Source organism: Eumetopias jubatus, unplaced genomic scaffold (assembly GCF_037043125.1).
Source record: "Eumetopias jubatus isolate StellerSeaLion01/CBP00866 unplaced genomic scaffold, mEumJub1_p1.0 scaffold_5, whole genome shotgun sequence".
Lineage (NCBI taxonomy): Eukaryota > Metazoa > Chordata > Mammalia > Carnivora > Otariidae > Eumetopias > Eumetopias jubatus.
Genome location: NW_028274811.1, coordinates 150,136,763 through 150,154,204, shown reverse-complemented (window position 1 = coordinate 150,154,204; position 17,442 = coordinate 150,136,763).

The window sequence follows — 17,442 nt, the reverse complement described above, 5'->3', positions numbered from 1 at the left end:
TCATAACACTTAAGTGTCATAAGTGATCATCTCTTCATGGTAGAAATAGTAATCACTGGGAATGATTTTATTTCCCTCTTTGGACTTATTCATGCCATCTACATTTACTATATTTATTCCTTTTGTAAGTTTTCAATGCATAAGAAATGGAAGGGTTCATATAGCTGTTTAATAGACTCTGAAGTGATGTGGTAGACATACCATGAGGCAACCCTCACCAATGATTGATATCCTACATAATCCCCACCCCTTGAAAGCGAGTGGGGTTTGTGACTGATTTTGGATGATAGAATATGGCAGAGGTGATCGCTGTCACATCCGTGGTTATAGGTTGTATAAGACTTTGAGGAAGACAGCCTCTCCCTTGCTGCCTTTGAAGAAGTGAGCTGCAATTTTGTGAGGCCACCTGTGAGAAGACCATGTGACAGGGAACTATGCAGCCTCCAGGGCTGAGAGTGTTCGGTCCCCTGATGACATCCAGTAGCAAGATGGGGACTTCCGTCCTGCAAGTCCAGCCAATAACCTGAGAGAGCTTGGAAGCTGATATTTCCCCACCTTGGGCCTCTGATGAGACCATGACCCTGCCCAAGGCCTGACTGTAGCCTGGTGAGACCCAAAGCAGAGGACCCAGCTGGGCAGTGCCCAGATGTCTGACCTGCACAAAGTATGAGATAATTAACATGTACTGTTGTAAGTCACTTCATCGGTGGTGATTTGTTATGCAGCAATAGATTAACAAAATGTGGGAAGCTTCCCTCTCCTTTGAGAACACATGAGCCAAAAAACTTCATTAAGTATTACAGCTATCTCTATATACAGGGAATAGTGGGCCCTTAATCATCCAAGACCTGATGGATCAGAACCTATGAATACAACAGAAAAGAAAAGCAGACTCCAGGTGCTGGCAGACCCCTGGTACCCTTGGCCATGCTCATGCCCCCGCTGAGATTAAACAGTGTCAGAGAGCACTGGCGTCACAGAAAGCCACTCTGTGGGCATGATGGAGCAGAGCAAAATGAAGGCCCCTCTGAGATTAGTCTAGGCACGAGCAAAGAGCCTTGTCAAAACCACAAACGTGGCTAAACGTCCCTCCACCCTGGCTAATGTGAGTGGCTGTTGCTTTTTAACCAGAGACCATTAGCCTCACTCTGCTCTTCCCACCTTCTAGTTGAGAGTTATTATGACATTCAGCCCTGGAGTCTCATGAGCCAATTCCTTAAAATCCCTCTCTTTCCACCTTCTCTCCTAATAGTATGTATCTCTCTCTCTCTCCTCTATCTATCCATCCATCCATCTATCTATCTATCTATCTATCATCTATCTATCTATCTATCCGTCTATCTATCTATCTATCATCTATCTATCTATCTATCTATCCGTCTATCTATCTATCTATCTATCTATCTATCATCTATCTATCTATCTATCCGTCTATCTATCTATCTATCATCTATCTATCTATCTATCTATCCGTCTATCTATCTATCTATCTATCTATCTATCTATCTATCTATCTATCATCTATCTATCTATCTATCTTTCTATCTATCTATCCATCCATCTCTCAATCTATCCATCATCTCCTCTTAGTTCTGTTTTCTCGGAAGACCCTGTATTGCTCAGAGTTTCATGATCGCAGGTGGGACAGTGAGATATTTCTCTATCACCTTCAGCTAAGTGTCTGCATCTGATCCCTTCCCTTCCTCATTTCTCCTGGCTTCTTCCACTCAGTGCCAACCCAGACCATTTCTTCGATCATTGGGTTACACATCCAGGGAAAATCAGTTGTGAAAGCCTAAGATAAATTGAGGGACATCATTCTACGGCCACTAACATTATGTAATTAATTTAAAAGCTGAACAAAAAGAACTTCAGAGCTTTGTAGTGTTTGGAATCATCTGTGCAGTTGCTTTCTTTCACTAACAAAGCATTTTAAGGGCTGAACATCTTGCATGGTAGAGAAAGTGGTAAATCATTCAGTGATCTGATGGTCAACAAAGAATATTACAGAGGCTCGGCTGGCCTCTGAGTCCCAGATTTGGAATGGACAGACATCCTGCCCACATGCAGCTTTGCAGACATAATATACTTGTTTTTAGATAGAGATATAATAGATGCAGTAATAACACTCAGTATTTACTGTCTGACACTGACCTAAGTGCTTTATATGAACTGACTCACTGAACCCTTGTAAAAGCCCCTGGAGACAGGTTCTATCTCTACATGCACTTTAAACGTGAGAAAACTGAGTGTATTTGTTAGTTTCCTTCGGCTGCTGTGACAAATCACCACAAACCTGGTGGCTCATAACAACACAAATTTATTCCCTTACAGCCTGCAGGGCGTAAGTCCTCAGGCAGGCTAACATCGAGGTGTCAGCAGGACTTTTTCCTTTTGGAGGCGCCAGAGACTTTGTTTTCTTGCCCTTTTCAGCTTTCAGGCCACCTGTATTCCTCGGCTTGTGGCCCCTTCCACTGTCTTCGAAACACCTCACTCCAAGCTCTGCCCCTTCATGTGGCCACCTCCTCTTTGCTAGCACTACCCTGGTAGCCTTAGATTTGTGTTGGAGGGGTTTGGAAAAGGTGACATATTTAGGAAGTTTCTAATGTTTGGTTTGAGGCCAGTCTTCCAAATGGAAGTGCAGCTAGATTACAAATGGTCAAGATCCATGATATAATTCAGTTGACCCTTGAACAACATGGGTTTGGACCATATAGGTTCACTTATACGTGGATTTTTTTTTTTTTCAATAAATACAGTAGGAATGCCTGGGTGGCTCAGTCGGTTAAGTGTCTGCCTAGGCTCAGATCGTGATCCCGGGGTCCTGGGATGGAGCCTCACGTCAGGCTCCCTGCTCCGCGGAGAGGCTGTTTCTCGCTATCCCTCTGCTCCTCCTCCTACTAGGGCTCTCTCTCTCTCTCTCTCTCTCAAATAAATAAATGAAATCTTTAAAAACAAATAAATAAATTTTCTCTTCCTTAACTTTTTTTCTCCAGCTTATTTTATTGTAAGAACGCAGCGTATAATACCTATAACACACAAAATGTGTGTGAATCAACTGTTTATGTTATCAGCAAGGCTTCCAGTCAACAGCAGGCTATGAGTAGTGAATTTTTGCGGGAGTCCAAGTTATATGGAGGAGTTCTGACTGTGGGCGGGCGTCGGCACCCCCGACCTCTGCGTTGTTCAAGTGTTACCCATAGTTTAGGAGAAATAGACTCAGAAAGCCTTGAGAACTTATCATCATGCAATGTTGTTTATTGTAAATTGAGTGGCCTGGTACCCATTTAAATTAATATTGGGGAAGTTCCTGAAGTTAGCAATAAAGTTATTTGCAAGTTTTCTCTTCCTGGGCAAGAGTTATCTAGAGTAGTGAGGTCAGATTGATTAAGACAGTGGAATAGTAAGTAGATGTTAAGGTTGACAGTCAGTTACGTGGGTATAGATGTTTTGATTCTTGGTACTCAGCCAACCAAAAATCCCTGAATCAAATTAAGCAGAGCATGCCTCTGGGAGGCCTATACCACACAGAAAACCCAGAAGTCACTCCTGCACCCCAAGGGAGTCCAATGGTGGGCACCGGAGGGGGTCACCTGGGTATTTTGCAAGGAAGGCAGCTGTTGGAGCAGAACATTTTCTCTGCATGACTTCCAAAACCCATACCCTGAATGACTTCCAAGGGTGTGTCCAAATGGCAGAAAGTGTGGAACAGAAGACAGAAGGGGGACGAATTCCGTAAGTGACAAGGGCATCTGCGGCAGCCCAGCCACAGACCTGCGCTGCTTGCCACCTGGCCACGGAGGGGTGCCTTCTGCACGGGGAGCGGGGCGGCCAGGGGCTGAACGCTGCGGCCAGGTTGAATGTCAACAACGTGTGAGCCCTTCTCATTATTTAGAAGAACAAGGGGGAGCATTTCGGCAGCCGTGTAGACCTGCTTCCAGTGAGATCGCCACCTGTGGCAAAGGGCTAGAGAGAAATTCACAAGTACCGAACTTGTGATATGTCTTCATAGCTCAGCATCTGTCACTTCCTAAGTAACCCTACTTGCTGGTCAGGTACATTATATGTGCAACTGAGTCAACACAAAGAAAGGTGCTGTTGCCCCATCTTACAGCTGCGTGAAGAAACCCTCCCCGAGGCTGAGTGTTTGGCCAAGGCCACACATTGAGCAGCTAAACCCGAAGCTCTTAGCCTCTGCACAATGCCATACTGCCCCCTGGCATTTCCAGAAAGCCACGGTGACACCCGCTGCCGTACTCTGCTGGGCTTGCACCCTCTGTTCCTATAAATACCCACGTTGACATAAATCATCCATTGTATTCCATGGGTGTTTTTATTTCTGTCCCAGAGAAAAGAGGAGTCTATCCCAAGGAAGCTCTCTTCCTCAGAAGTCCAGATTGTCATTCAAAACCCTTCTCCTCCCCCCCTTCCCACTGAATACGGTGTCTTTGGCACCCAAACTCTGTTTCTGGGACTCAAGGAGTCCCGCAGTCCACCTTTGTTGAGCCCCTCCTCCCTGCCCAGCACAACCTCCTTTCTAGCTTTGTGGTGCTATCCAGCTCCCCTCCTGAAGCCAATACCTCTGCCAAGCCGTCCCTCCCCCAGGAATGCCCTAGACCCTGTGGCTCTGCTCTTGGCAAAATCCTTTCTTAGTTGTCCACCTCAAAATCCTGGGCTCATCTCCTTTGTGAGGCATTCCCGGATATCCAGTGAGATTCCTGTCTCTGACCATGTGGAACCTCTCTGTTCCTCTAGCATCAGGCACAGTGCAGAGCATCTCAGCTTGCCAGTGCTTAGCAGGCCAGGAGCGGAGCCCCAGCACCTCCACAGCCCAGAGCAGTGCCCCACCTGAGCACATGCTCAGTCTGCACGGCTCAGTGAGCAAAAGCAGGGCAGGCAAAGGTTCTAGCATGAGCCCTTGCTGGGGACAGAGATGCTTACATGAAGAAATCGTACATTCTACTCTTATAACATATGGATGCATCGTCAAACCTAGTGCAAAATGGGAATTCCCCTTCCAAGAGAATAGGAAAGACTTTCAGATAAGTGAATTAAAAACATAAACTCTGGCAGAAACAGGGATTTTTTTTTTTTTTGGTCTTCTTTGCTAAATTAGTACCACTTGGGTTCAAAGATAATCATGTTTGTCAAGTTTAAGATTTATTAAGTTCTCTTTGCTTTTCCCAAATTTTAGATCCGTGGCCTAAACATACTTCATAAAGAAAATTACACTGTCCTTTTCATGTTGCTATTTATCAATGAGAAACAAGGTACTTTATAAATAACAGTGCGCTTCACAGGATTCCTGTTAAGTGAGTCAATATACATCCCCCACTTTGGGGGCAGAAAATCTGAAACATAAGCGAAAAAAAATTTTTTTAAGCACACAAGAAATGCACAGCCAAGTTGATAGTAGGCACGAGATATTTACCACCAGCCTCCAGGTTTGATCGCACGAGCTACCTCCCATCTATCGTATCCAAGTGTCCGTACCCCCCGTGTGGTTACAGATTACAGCCTGCTGATTTGCCATATGCACCGTGGAGGATGGTGATACCACTTGGTTCTGAGGATCTGTGCCCTACTCACTGAAGAGGGCAGAGCGGCCCAAGAGGGACTCTTGATGACACAAGGCAGTGCAGTATTTAGCACAGGGCTCAGATGGGTGGGGCAGAGTGCTGGGCTAGATAAATTAGGGAGGCAGCCCCCCCATCCTGTGGGGCTGGGGCAGGAAGGCAAAGGTAGCAGCTCTTGGAAGAAGTTACGGGCAGGAGGGAGAGGGTTGGAACGAAAGGTGAGATCATCCAAGGCATGATGGGAGTCTGAGGGTTGATTTAATGTTCTTTTGTTTGTTTGTTTGTTTTATTTGACAGAGAGAGACGGTGAGAGAGGGAACACAAGCAGGGGGAGCGGGAGAGGGAGAGGCAGGCTTCCCGCGGAGCAGGGAGCCCGATGCGGGGCTCGATCCCGGGACCCCGGGACCATGACCTGAGCTGAGGCAGATGCTTAACGACTGAGCCAGCCAGGCGCCCCAAGAGTTGATTTAATGTTCTAATTGATAATTAAGCTTCAAAGAACTTCCGGGAAGGCTGGGGGAGGGCGGGAGAGGAGGATGTTAACCTTCTACAGCAGCAAGGCTTTCTCTTGTGGGTTACCTTAGTGACCGCTTTTAGGACAAGAGAGTAACTTGCTTTAAAAAAAGAAACCCTTGGGGCGCCTGGGTGGCTCCGTCGTTGAGCATCTGCCTTTGGCTCAGGTCATGGTCCCAGGGTCCTGGGTTCGAGCCCCACATTGGGCTCCCTTCTCAGCGGGAAGCCTGCTTCTCTCTCTCCCACTCCCCCCTGCTTGTGTTCCCCTCTCTCGCTGTGTCTCTCTGTCAAATGAATAAATAAAATATAAAAAAACAAAACAAAACAAAACTGAAACTCTTCAAGAGAACTAGCGTGTAAAGCATAAGCAGGGCGCACAGGGGCGCACACTTTGCTGTGATGAGAAGCAAGACAGGCAAGCAGAGAGGGAGCAAGGGAGCAAGGGAGCAGGTGAAGTGCAGGCTGATGGGGAGAAGTCAGGAAGGCGAGCGGGAACCAGCTTGGGGCCGGGGTTCAGGAGTAGCATGCGTTCCTGCCTCCAAAGCCACGTCACATTAACAAGCAAGCAGCAGGAATCACAAGCTATTTTAAACAGATTTAGTGCAGAGAACTGTGCGCTTCCTTTGGGTCAGAAGGAGGAGTGGTCTGTGCCCTGGGCTGCAGGAATGGGTCTGGAAGGCCTTTCTTAGAGTTGCATCATATCCCAAGGGGAAGGTGAGGCAGGGTGAGGCCACCACTGGAACGCTGCTTCAGGATCACCCAGCCTTAGTTGCATCCCAGACACCAGAAATCTGCCTCTGGGGCACAGCAAGTGAGGCCTGAGACAGGGGGCTGCAGAAACCCAGCCTCTCAGTCCTGCGTCTCAGCGGAGATGGCCAAGGCAGCCGTGAGGTGGGCACCCCGTCCCCTGCCTGACAGCGTGCCCATGACAATGGCTGCTTCTCAGAAGGTGACAAACATGCAGAATGGAGCTGGACTGGAAGGACCCAAACGCTGTTCAACCTTGGACCTCCGGGAAGGCACCTTAGTCGGAGTCTCGAATGGACCTTGGGTGCCGATCTACCAATGCGCCACAAATCAGAATCTACGCACACCAAAGCTGCCACACCACCCCGAGCACACCTCCACGCTCCTGCCCAACATAACGGATTTATTCTTCATACAAATGAGAAGTGATTCCATCTTCTCTGCAGGAGGGAAGAAAGAAACCTGTACTTAAATATTTGACTTTTTTCCCATCATCAACCATAAAATGCCCCACTGGATAGAGAATCTCTTCTCTAACAGAAATTCCGAATATAACAACAAATTCAGCAGGATACATCCAAAAGATATTTGGGGGTCATACTTCACTATCTTGTTTTCAATGAAAAATATTAAGCTAATCTATGTTTTTTGTTTTTTTTGTTTTTTGTTTTTTTTCATTCTAGTATATGTTGAATGATGGTCTCCGATTCTTGGAGCATCCGCCACAGATCTGGAATGTACTGTTCAAGTTTAGCACGATTTTTCTTTATCGCAGGGTTTGAAGATGAGCCCAAAGGAAAATTTCAGGCCAAAGAGGTTTGATATCATTTTGTCTAAAAGTCAAACAATTGCTAGACACTTATTCTAAATGAAAGACACTTCCCCCGCTTCTTGGCAATAATTTTCTGCCTGGATAAATTACAGAATGTACTATATTCTCATGATCTTAGAATAAAACCATTCCAACTCACAATCTGAATCATCAATTTCAGAAATAAGGAAGTTCTGAGAATCATGGCTTCTTAAGACCAGTAAGAAATGCAAAACACTGCTCTTCAAAAACTTCTTGTGAACCTGGGCTCCAGATGATTTTTTTGTGTGCTTTTTCCAGAAGAAAGGTAAACAACCTCTTTTAAGTTACATACATATCTGAATGGACACATCCTTGACTTTCCTACCCAGTGCCAATTCTTCATTCCCAATTGGGGAGATGGCACCCAGCATCCACTCTATTTCCATATGACCACCAGAACAAAAGGTTTTTTTTTTTTTAAGATTTTATTTATTTATTCATGAGAGACAGAGGGAGAGAGAGAGAGAGAGAGAAAAGCAGAGGGAGAAGCAGGCTCCCAAGGAGCAGGGAGCCCGATGCGGGACTCGATCCCAGGACCCTGGGATCATGACCTGAGCCGAAGGCAGATGCTTAACCATCTGAGCCACCCAGGCGCCCCAGAACAAAAGGTTTTAATGCAAATCAGAGAATGCCTTTTCATTTCTTAACACTCCTTAATGGCTGCTTTCTGCAAAAATTGACAACATTTCTACCCTGGCTTACAAGACCCTGTGCTATGGGTCTGTGCCACCCCTGCCCCTTGAGTACCTATACTCCAGACCCTGAACTGATTTCTGATGCTTTGATATGCCAAATTCACTCCTAATGTGGAGACTTTCTATTGTTATCCCCACTGTCTACAACTTTTTGTTCTTCTTCTTCTTTTTTTTTAAATTTTTTATTGTTATGTTAATCACCATACATTACATCATTAGTTTTTGATAGAGTGTTCCCTGATTCATTGTTTGTGCATAACACCCAGTGCTCCATGCAGAACGTGCCTTCTTTAATACCCATCACCAGGCTAACCCATCCCCCCACCCTCCTCCCCTCTAGAACCCTCAGTTTGCTTTTCATTGTCCATCGTCTCTCATGGTTTGTCTCCCCCTCCGACTTACTCCCCTTCATTCTTCCCCTCCTGCTATCTTCTTCTTCTTTTTTCTTAACATATGCTGCATTATTTGTTTCAGGACAGATCTGTGATTCGACAGTCTTGCACAATTCACAGCGCTCACCATAGCACATACCCTCCCCAATGTCTATCACCCAGCCACCCCATCCCTCCCAACCCCCACCACTTCAGCAACACTCAGTTTGTTTCCTGAGATTAAGAATTCCTCATATCAGTGAGCTCATATGATACATGTCTTTCTCTGATTGACTTATTTCACTCAGCATAACACCCTCCAGTTCCATCCACGTCATTGCAAATGGCTAGATCTCATTCCTTTTGATGGCTGCATAATATTCCATTGTGTATATATACCACCTCTTCTTTATCCATTCATCTGTCGATGGACATCTTGGCTCTTTCCACAGTCCGGCTATTGTGGACATTGCTGCTATAAACATCAGGGCACACGTACCCCTTCGGATCCCTACATTTGTATCTTTGTGGTAAATACCCAGTAGTGCAATGGCTGGATCGTATGGTAGCTCTATTTTCAACTGTTTGAGGAACCTCCATACTGTTTTCCAGAGTGGTTGCACCAGCTTGCATTCCCACCAACAGCGGAAGAGGGTTCCCCTTTCTCCGCATCCCCGCCAACATCTGTCGTTTCCTGACTTGTTAATTTTAGCCATTCGGACGGGTGTGAGGTGGTATCTCCTTGAGGTTTTGATTTGGATTTCCCTGATGCCGAGCGATGTTGAGCACTTTTTCATGTGTCTGTTGGCCATTTGGATGTCTTCTTCGGAAAAATGTCTGTTCATGTTTTTTGCCCATTTCTTGATTGGATTATTTGTTCTGTGGGTGTTGAGTTTGATAAGTTCTTTATAGATTTTGGATACTAGCCCTTTATCTGATATGTCATTTGCAAATATTTTCTCCCATTCTGTCGGTTGTCTTTTGGTTTTGTGGACTGTTTCTTTTGCAGTGCAAAAGCTTTTTATCTTGATGAAATCCCAATAGTTCATTTTTGCCCTGGCTTCCCTTGCCTTTGGCGATGTTTCTAGGAAGAAGTTGCTGCAGCTGAGGTCGAAGAGGTTGCTACCTGTGTTCTCCTTTAGGATTTTGATGGACTCCTGTCTCACGTTTAGGTCTTTCAAACATTTGGAGTCTATTTTTTTTGTGGTGTAAGGAAATGGTCCAGTTTTATTCTTCTGCATGTGGCTGTCTAATTTTCCCAACACCATTTGTTGAAGGGACTGTTTTTTTGCCATTGGACATTCTTTCCTGCTTTGTCAAAGATTAGTTGACCATAGAGTTGAGGGTCCATTTCTGGGCTCTCGATTCTGTTCCATTGATCTATGTGTCTGTTTTTGTGCCAGTACCATACTGTCTTGATGATGACAGCTTTGTAATAGAGCTGGAAGTCCGGAATTGTGATGCCACCAGCTTTGCCTTTCTTTTTCAAGATTCCTCTGGCTATTCGGGGTCTCTTCTGGTTCCATACAAATTTTAGGATTATTTGTTCCATTTCTTTGAAAAAAGTGGATGGTATTTTGATGGGGATTGCACTGAATGTGTAGATTGCTCTAGGTAGCATTGACATCTTCACAATGTTTGTTCTTCCAATCCATGAGCATGGAACGTTTTTCCATTTCTTTGTGTCTTCCTCAATTTCTTTCATGAGTATTTTATAGTTTTCTGGGTACAGATCCTTTGCCTCTTTGGTTAAATTTATTCCTAGGTATCTTATAGTTTTGGGTGCAATTGTAAATGGGATCGACTCCTTGATTTGTCTCTCTTCTGGCTTGTTGTTGGTGTATAGGAATGCCACTGATTTCTGTGCATTGATTTTATATCCTGCTACTTGACTGAATTCCTGTATGAGTTCTAGCAGTTTTAGAGTGGAGTCTTTTGGGTTGTCCACATACAGTATCATATCATCTGCAAAGAGTGAGAGTTTGACTTCCTCTTTGCCAATTTGGATGCCTTTGATTTCTTTTTGTTGTCTGATTGCTGTGGCTAGGACTTCTAATACTCTGTTGAATAGCAGTGGTGATAGTGGACATCCCTGCCGCCTTCCTAACCTTAGGGAAAAGCTCTCAGCTTTTCCCCATTGAGAATGATATTCGCTGTAGGTTTTTCATAGATGACTTTTATGATATTGACGTATGTACCCTCTATCCCTATACTCTGAAGAGTTTTGATCAAGAAAGGATGCTGGACTTTGTCAAATGCTTTTTCTGCATCTATTGAGAGGATCCTATGATTCTTGTTCTTTCTTTTGTTAATGTATTGTATCACGTTGATTGATTTGCGGATGTTGAACCAACCTTGCAGCCCAGGGATAAATCCCACTTGGTCATGGTGAATAATCCTTTTAATGTACTGTTGGATCCTATTGGCTAGTATTTTGGTGAGAATTTTTGCATCCATGTTCATCAAGGATATTGGTCTGTAATTCTCCTTTTTGATGGGGTCTTTGTCTGGTTTTGGGATCAAGGTAATGGTGGCCTTGTAAAATGAGTTTGGAAGTTTTCCTTCCATTTCTATTTTTTGGAACAGTTTCAGGAGAATAGGTATTAATTCTTCTTGAAATGTCTGATAGAATTCCCCTGGGAAGCCATCTGGCCCTGGGCTTTTGTTTGTTCGGAGATTTTTGATGAGTGCTTCAATTTCCTTAGTGGTTATAGGTCTGTTCAGGTTTTCTATTTCTTCCTGGTTCAATTTTGGTAGTTGATACATCTCTAGGAATGCACCCATTTCTTCCAGGTTATCTAATTTGCTGGCATAGAGTTGCTCATAATATGTTCTTAGAATTGTTTGTATTTCTTTGGTGTTGGTTGTGATCTCTCCTCTTTCATTCATGATTTTGTTGATTTGGGTCATTTCTCTTTTCTTTTTGATAAGTCTGGCCAGGGGTTTATCAACCTTGTTAATTCTTTCAAAGAACCAGCTCCTAGTTTCGTTGATCTGTGCTACTGTTCTTTTGGTTTCTATTTCATTGATTTCTGCTCTGATCTTTATTATTTCTCTTCTCCTGCTGGATTTAGGCTTTATTTGCTGTTCTTTCTCCAGCTCCTTTAGGTGTAGGGTTAGGTTGTGTATTTGAGACCTTTCTTGTTTCTTGAGAAAGGCTTGTATTGCTATATACTTTCCTCTCAGGACTGCCTTTGCTGTATCCCAAAGATTTTGAACCGTTGTGTTTTCATTTTCATTGGTTTCCATGAATTTTTTTAATTCCTCTTTAATTTCCTGGTTGACCCATTCATTCTTTAGTAGGATGCTCTTTAGCCTCCATGTATTTGAGTTCTTTCCAACTTTCCTCTTGTGATTGAGTTCTAGTTTCAAAGCATTGTGGTCTGAAAATATGCAGGGAATGATCCCAATCTTTTGGTACTGGTTGAGACCTGATTTGTGACCTAGGATGTGATCAATTCTGGAGAATGTTCCATGGGCACTGGAGAAGAATGTGTATTCCATTGCTTGGGCTGGAATGTTCTGAATATGTATGTGAAGTCCATTTGGTCCAGTGTGTCATTTAAAGTCTTTATTTCCTTGTTGATCTTTTGCTTAGATGATCTGTCCATTTTAGTAAGGGGGGGTGTTAAAGTCCCCCACTATGATTGTATTGTTGTCAGTGTGTTTCTTTGCTTTTGTTATTAATTGCCTTATATACCTGGCTGCTCCCACGTTAGGGGCATAGATATTTACAATTGTTAGATCTTCTTGTTGGATAGAACCTTTAAGTAGGATATAGTGTCCTTCTTCATCTCTTATTACAGTCTTTGTTTTAAAATCCAATTTGTCTGATATAAGGATTGCCACCCCAGCTTTCTTTTGGTGTCCATTAGCATGGTAAATGGTTTTCTACCTCCTCAGTTTCAATCTGGGAGTGTCTTTGGGTCTAAAATGAGTCTCTTGCAGACAGCATATCGATGGGTCTTGTTTTTTAATCCAATCTGATAGCCTGTGTCTTTTGATTGGGGCATTTAGCCCATTTACATTCAGGGTAACTATTGAAATGTATGAATTTAGTGCCATTGTATTGCCTGTAAGGTGACTGTGACTGTATATTGTCTGTGTTCCTTTCTGATCTTTGCTGCTTTTAGGCTCTCTCTTTGCTTAGAGGACCCCTTTCAATATTTCTTGGAGGGCTGGTTTTGTGTTTGCAAATTCCTTTAGTTTTTGTTTGTCCTGGAAGTTTTTTATCTCTCCTTCTATTTTCAATGATAGCCTAGCTCGATATAGTATTCTCGGCTGCATATTTTTCTCGTTTAGGGCTCTGAAGATATCATGCCAGTCCTTTCCAGCCTTCCAGGTCTCTGTAGATAGGTCTGTTGCCAATGTAATATTTCTACCATTGTAGGTTACATATCTCTTCTCCCAAGCTGCTTTCAGGATTTTCTCTTTGTCTCTGAGACTCGTAAGTTTTACTATTAGATGTCGGGGTGTTGACCTATTTTTATTGAATTTGAGAGGGGTTCTCTGTGCCTCCTGGATTTTGATGCCTGTTTCCTTCCTCACATTAGGGAAGTTCTCTGCTATTATTTGCTCCAATATACCTTCTGCCCCTCTCTCTCTTTCTTCTTCTTCTGGGATCCCAATTATTCTAATGTTGTTTCATCTTATCGTATCGCTTATCTCTCGAATTCTGCCCTCGTGATCCTGTAGTTGTTTCTCTCTCTTTTTCTCAGCCTCTTTATTTTCCATCCTTTGGTCTTCTATATCACTGATTCTCTCTTCTGCCACATTTATCCTAGCAGTTAGTGCCCCCATTTTTGATTGCACCTCATTAACAGCCTTTTCGATTTCGACTTGGTTAGATTTTAGTTCTTTTATTTCTCCAGAAAGGGTTTCTCTAATAACTTCCATGCTTTTTTCAAGCCCAGCTAGTATCTTTAAAGTCATGATTCTGAACTCTAGGTCCGACATCGTACTAATGTCCTTATTGAGTAGGTCCCTGGCTGATGGTACTACTTCTTGTTCTTTTTGCTGAGGTGATTTTTTTCATCTTGTCATTTTGTCCAGAGGAGAATAGATGAATGAGTGAACAAAATGCTAACAGATTAAAACGTCCCCAGCAAATATACTCTATACAAATCAGAAAAGACCTGAAACCAGGGGAAAAGAAAGGGAAAGAAAGAAAAAAGAAAGAGAAAAAAAAAAGAAAAAGATAAAAATAAAAACAGAATAATACAAAAAAAAAACAGAATATGATCAAATACGATCAGGCTAGTGCATAGATCAGTGCCACACACTAGATTTTAGGCATATTTTGGTCTGTTAGAAAAAAGTGCCTCCTAAAATTTTAAAGGAAGAAAGACTTATATATACAAAATAAGGGCTGATACAATTAAGGGATGGCAGATGAGTGTAAAGATGAAAAGTATAAAAGAGTTTATAAAAGGAATTGATAAGAGGTTGTTTGAAAAAGAAAGAAGAAGATTAAAAAAAAAAAGGGAGAGAATGTGATCAGGCAGGAGACTAGAGCAAAACCATACACTAGTGATTTAGGGTATATTTTGATCTGTTAAAAGAAACTGTATCTCAAAATTTTAAAAGGAGAACAACATATATATATATGCCAAAAATAAGGGTAACTACTATGAAGGGATAAAATATGACTCTAAAAATGAAAAATAAAAAATGTTTTTTTAAAGAAGGGATTATTGATAAGATGTTGGTTGAAAAAGGGAAAAAGAAAAATTAAAAAAAAACAGTTAAAAAAATTAACTTTGAAACCTAATGAATCATGGTAAAAAAAAAAGCCATGAATTCTATGTGCAGTATTCCCCTAGCGCTGGATTTCTCCCATTCTCCTTGATCGGTAAACTTGGTCTTGGCTTGCTGGCTGTTCGTGCTGATCTTCTAGGGGAGGGGCCTGTTGCCGTGGTTCCCAAATGTCTTTGCCGGAGGCGGAATTGCCCCGCCCTTGTGGGTCCGGGCTAAGCAAGCTGCTCGGGTTTGCTCTCAGGAGCTTTGGTTCCTTGCAAGCTCTCGGTACAGCTTTGGAGGACCAGGGTGAAAATGGTGGCCTCCCAATCTCCGCCCGGAGGAGCCGAGAACTCGGGGCCCCGCTCCTCAGTGCGCCCCCAGAGAAAAGCAGTCACTCCCGTGTCCCCGGTCTCCGGCCGCACTCCGTGCTCACCCGGCCTGTGACCGAGCGTTTCTATCTCTGGCCCCCGACCCCGTGTGGAGTCTCCAAACCCAGCAGATCCCTGCGGTGCGCTCCCGCGCCGCTCCTCCCGGGGGAGGAAGGGGAGTCTCCCCGGATCTGCCGCTTGTTGGGTCCCTGCTGGAGGCGCAGTGGCCCGACTGGGCCGCGGATCACAGTTTATGGCCACCCCGAGCTGAGAGCCCGCACCTCGGCTCCGTCTCTGCAGCCGGCTTCCCCGCTCGGATCCCTGGGAGCTCTGCCGCCCTCAGGCAGCCCCGGTCTTTCTGTGACCCCGAGGGTCCTGAGACCACACTGTCCTGGGAGGGTTCCACCCCCCGCTTAGCCACTGGAGCAACGTCCCTCAGCGGAGCCGGCTTCTAAAAGGTCCGATTTTGGGCTCCGCGGCTCTAGCACTTGCCAGAAGCGGCCGACGGAGGCCCCCTCCCCCGCCGTCTCTCCTCCCGAATATCGCCTCGGATTCACTTCTCCGCACGTCCTACCTTCCAGTAAGTGGTCGCTTTTCTGTTCTGTTCAGAGTTGTTGCTATTCTTCTCTTCGATCTCCTGTTGAGTTCGTAGGTGTTCAGAATGGTCTGATCCCTATTCAGCTGAATTCCTGAGAACAGAGGAAATCCAGGTCTCCTACTCCTCCGCCATCTGACTCCGCCCCTTCTTTTTTTTTTTAATAAACTTTATTTTTTAGAGCAGCTTTAGGTTCATAGCAAAATAGAGTGGAAGGTACAGAGTCCCCACATGGCCCTGCCCTCGCACGGTTTGTAACCTCTGTCTCTGTCAGCACCAGTCAGTACATTTGTTACTGCGGACGAACGTGCGCTGACACATCATCATCAGCACGTCCATGGTTTGCATTAGGGGTCACTCTTGCTGCTGGACCGTCCATGGATTTGAGCAAATGTACACTGACATGTTGGTGTCATTACAGTACCATAGAGTGCCCGGAACGTCCTCTGTGCACCACCTGTTCATCCCTCCTCCCTCCCCCAACCCCTGACAACCCCTGATCATTTTACTGTCTTCATGCTTTCACCTTTTCCAGAATGACACAGAGTTGGAATCATACAGTATGGAGTATTGTCAGACTGGCTTCTGTCCATTAAGAATATGCATTTAAGGTTCCTCTGTGTCTTTTAATGGCTTCATAGCTCATTTCTTTTTAGCATTGAATAATATTCCACTGTCTGGATGGACCCTGGGTTATCTGTTACCTACTGAAGGACATCTTGGTTGCCTCCAAGTTTTGGCAATTTTTAATAAAGCTGCTATAAATGTGTGTGCAGGCTTTCATGTGGAAATAAGTTTTCAACTCATTTGGTTAAATCCCAAGGTGTGTGATTGCTGGAGCTCTTGGTTCTTAATCTCACTAGCTTTATACTTTTATTCAGATAAATATCCATTTATTTATCTTCTCAGTGACTCTTTCAGCAACTATTTGTCGATTGCCCACCACATGTGAGGCATGATCCAGGTACTGGGGTGGGTAGGGAAGCACAGAAGAAGCTAAGGGTGGGTATCTCTTCCACAAACATGGGTTTCAGTGGAGGAAAGCCCTCCACAAATGGGTGAGGGCAGGTGCTACTGAGAGCTCGGAAGACAAGGAGTCTGGGGAAGGGACAGAGATTGCCCAAACTTGCTGCTTTGGATGGATCTGTGGTCACATGACATTGCAGCAGAAACAAGAATGGGGTAAGGAGAGAGGCCAGCAGAGGTCAGGGAGAAGAGCATTCTGTAAGAAGGAAGAGCAACACAAAGAGGCGGGGGGTGCCTGGTCTCAGCCCAGAGACCCCCGGGCATGATGAGGGTGCATGGGGAAGTGGGGTGGGAAGGAGGACAGGGAGGTCACAGGTCTTCCAGGAAGGTTGAGACTTTCTTCTTTCCTGGTCCACAGAGGAACCTATGCTGGTTTATGTTTGGAAGCATCACTTGCATGAGTATGTGGGACAGACGTGAGGCACAGGAGTGGGAGTGGTGGGGGCTGCAGGTGCTTTGACTGCCCAGCTGTCTCAGGGGCAGCTGGATGAGGGGTGAGGGATACTCCCCAGCTCTGGGCTCTGCACGTGCAGAACGTGCTGCCCTGCAATGCAGCAAGCTGGGGAATGTTCAGGATTCCTGCCACACATTGCAGGAGAGAGCACACGGGCCCCCCGAGCACCTGCCTCTAGAGTCTAGGCCAGAGGCCTCGGCTAAAACTGGTCACTCTAAGTCACATGACTGGAGGAAACCACCCGGGGTTGGGTGGGAAAGGGGAGAGAGAGTCAAGGGCCGAGCTCTGGAGCACTACCACATTAGGGCTGGAGATGCAGAAGGGACAGGGGAGCCAGGGAGAGCTGAGAGGGAACAGCCTGTGGGGGGGGGGGCATCCTGCCAGAGGGTCCGAGGCCCTGAGGACATGGGGTCAAGTAGGAAGGGTGACAAAGTTGTGACAAAGGGTGCTGTGAGCTGTGCCAGACTGCAGCTCAAGGCCAACATGTGTGCCCCCAGCTTTATGG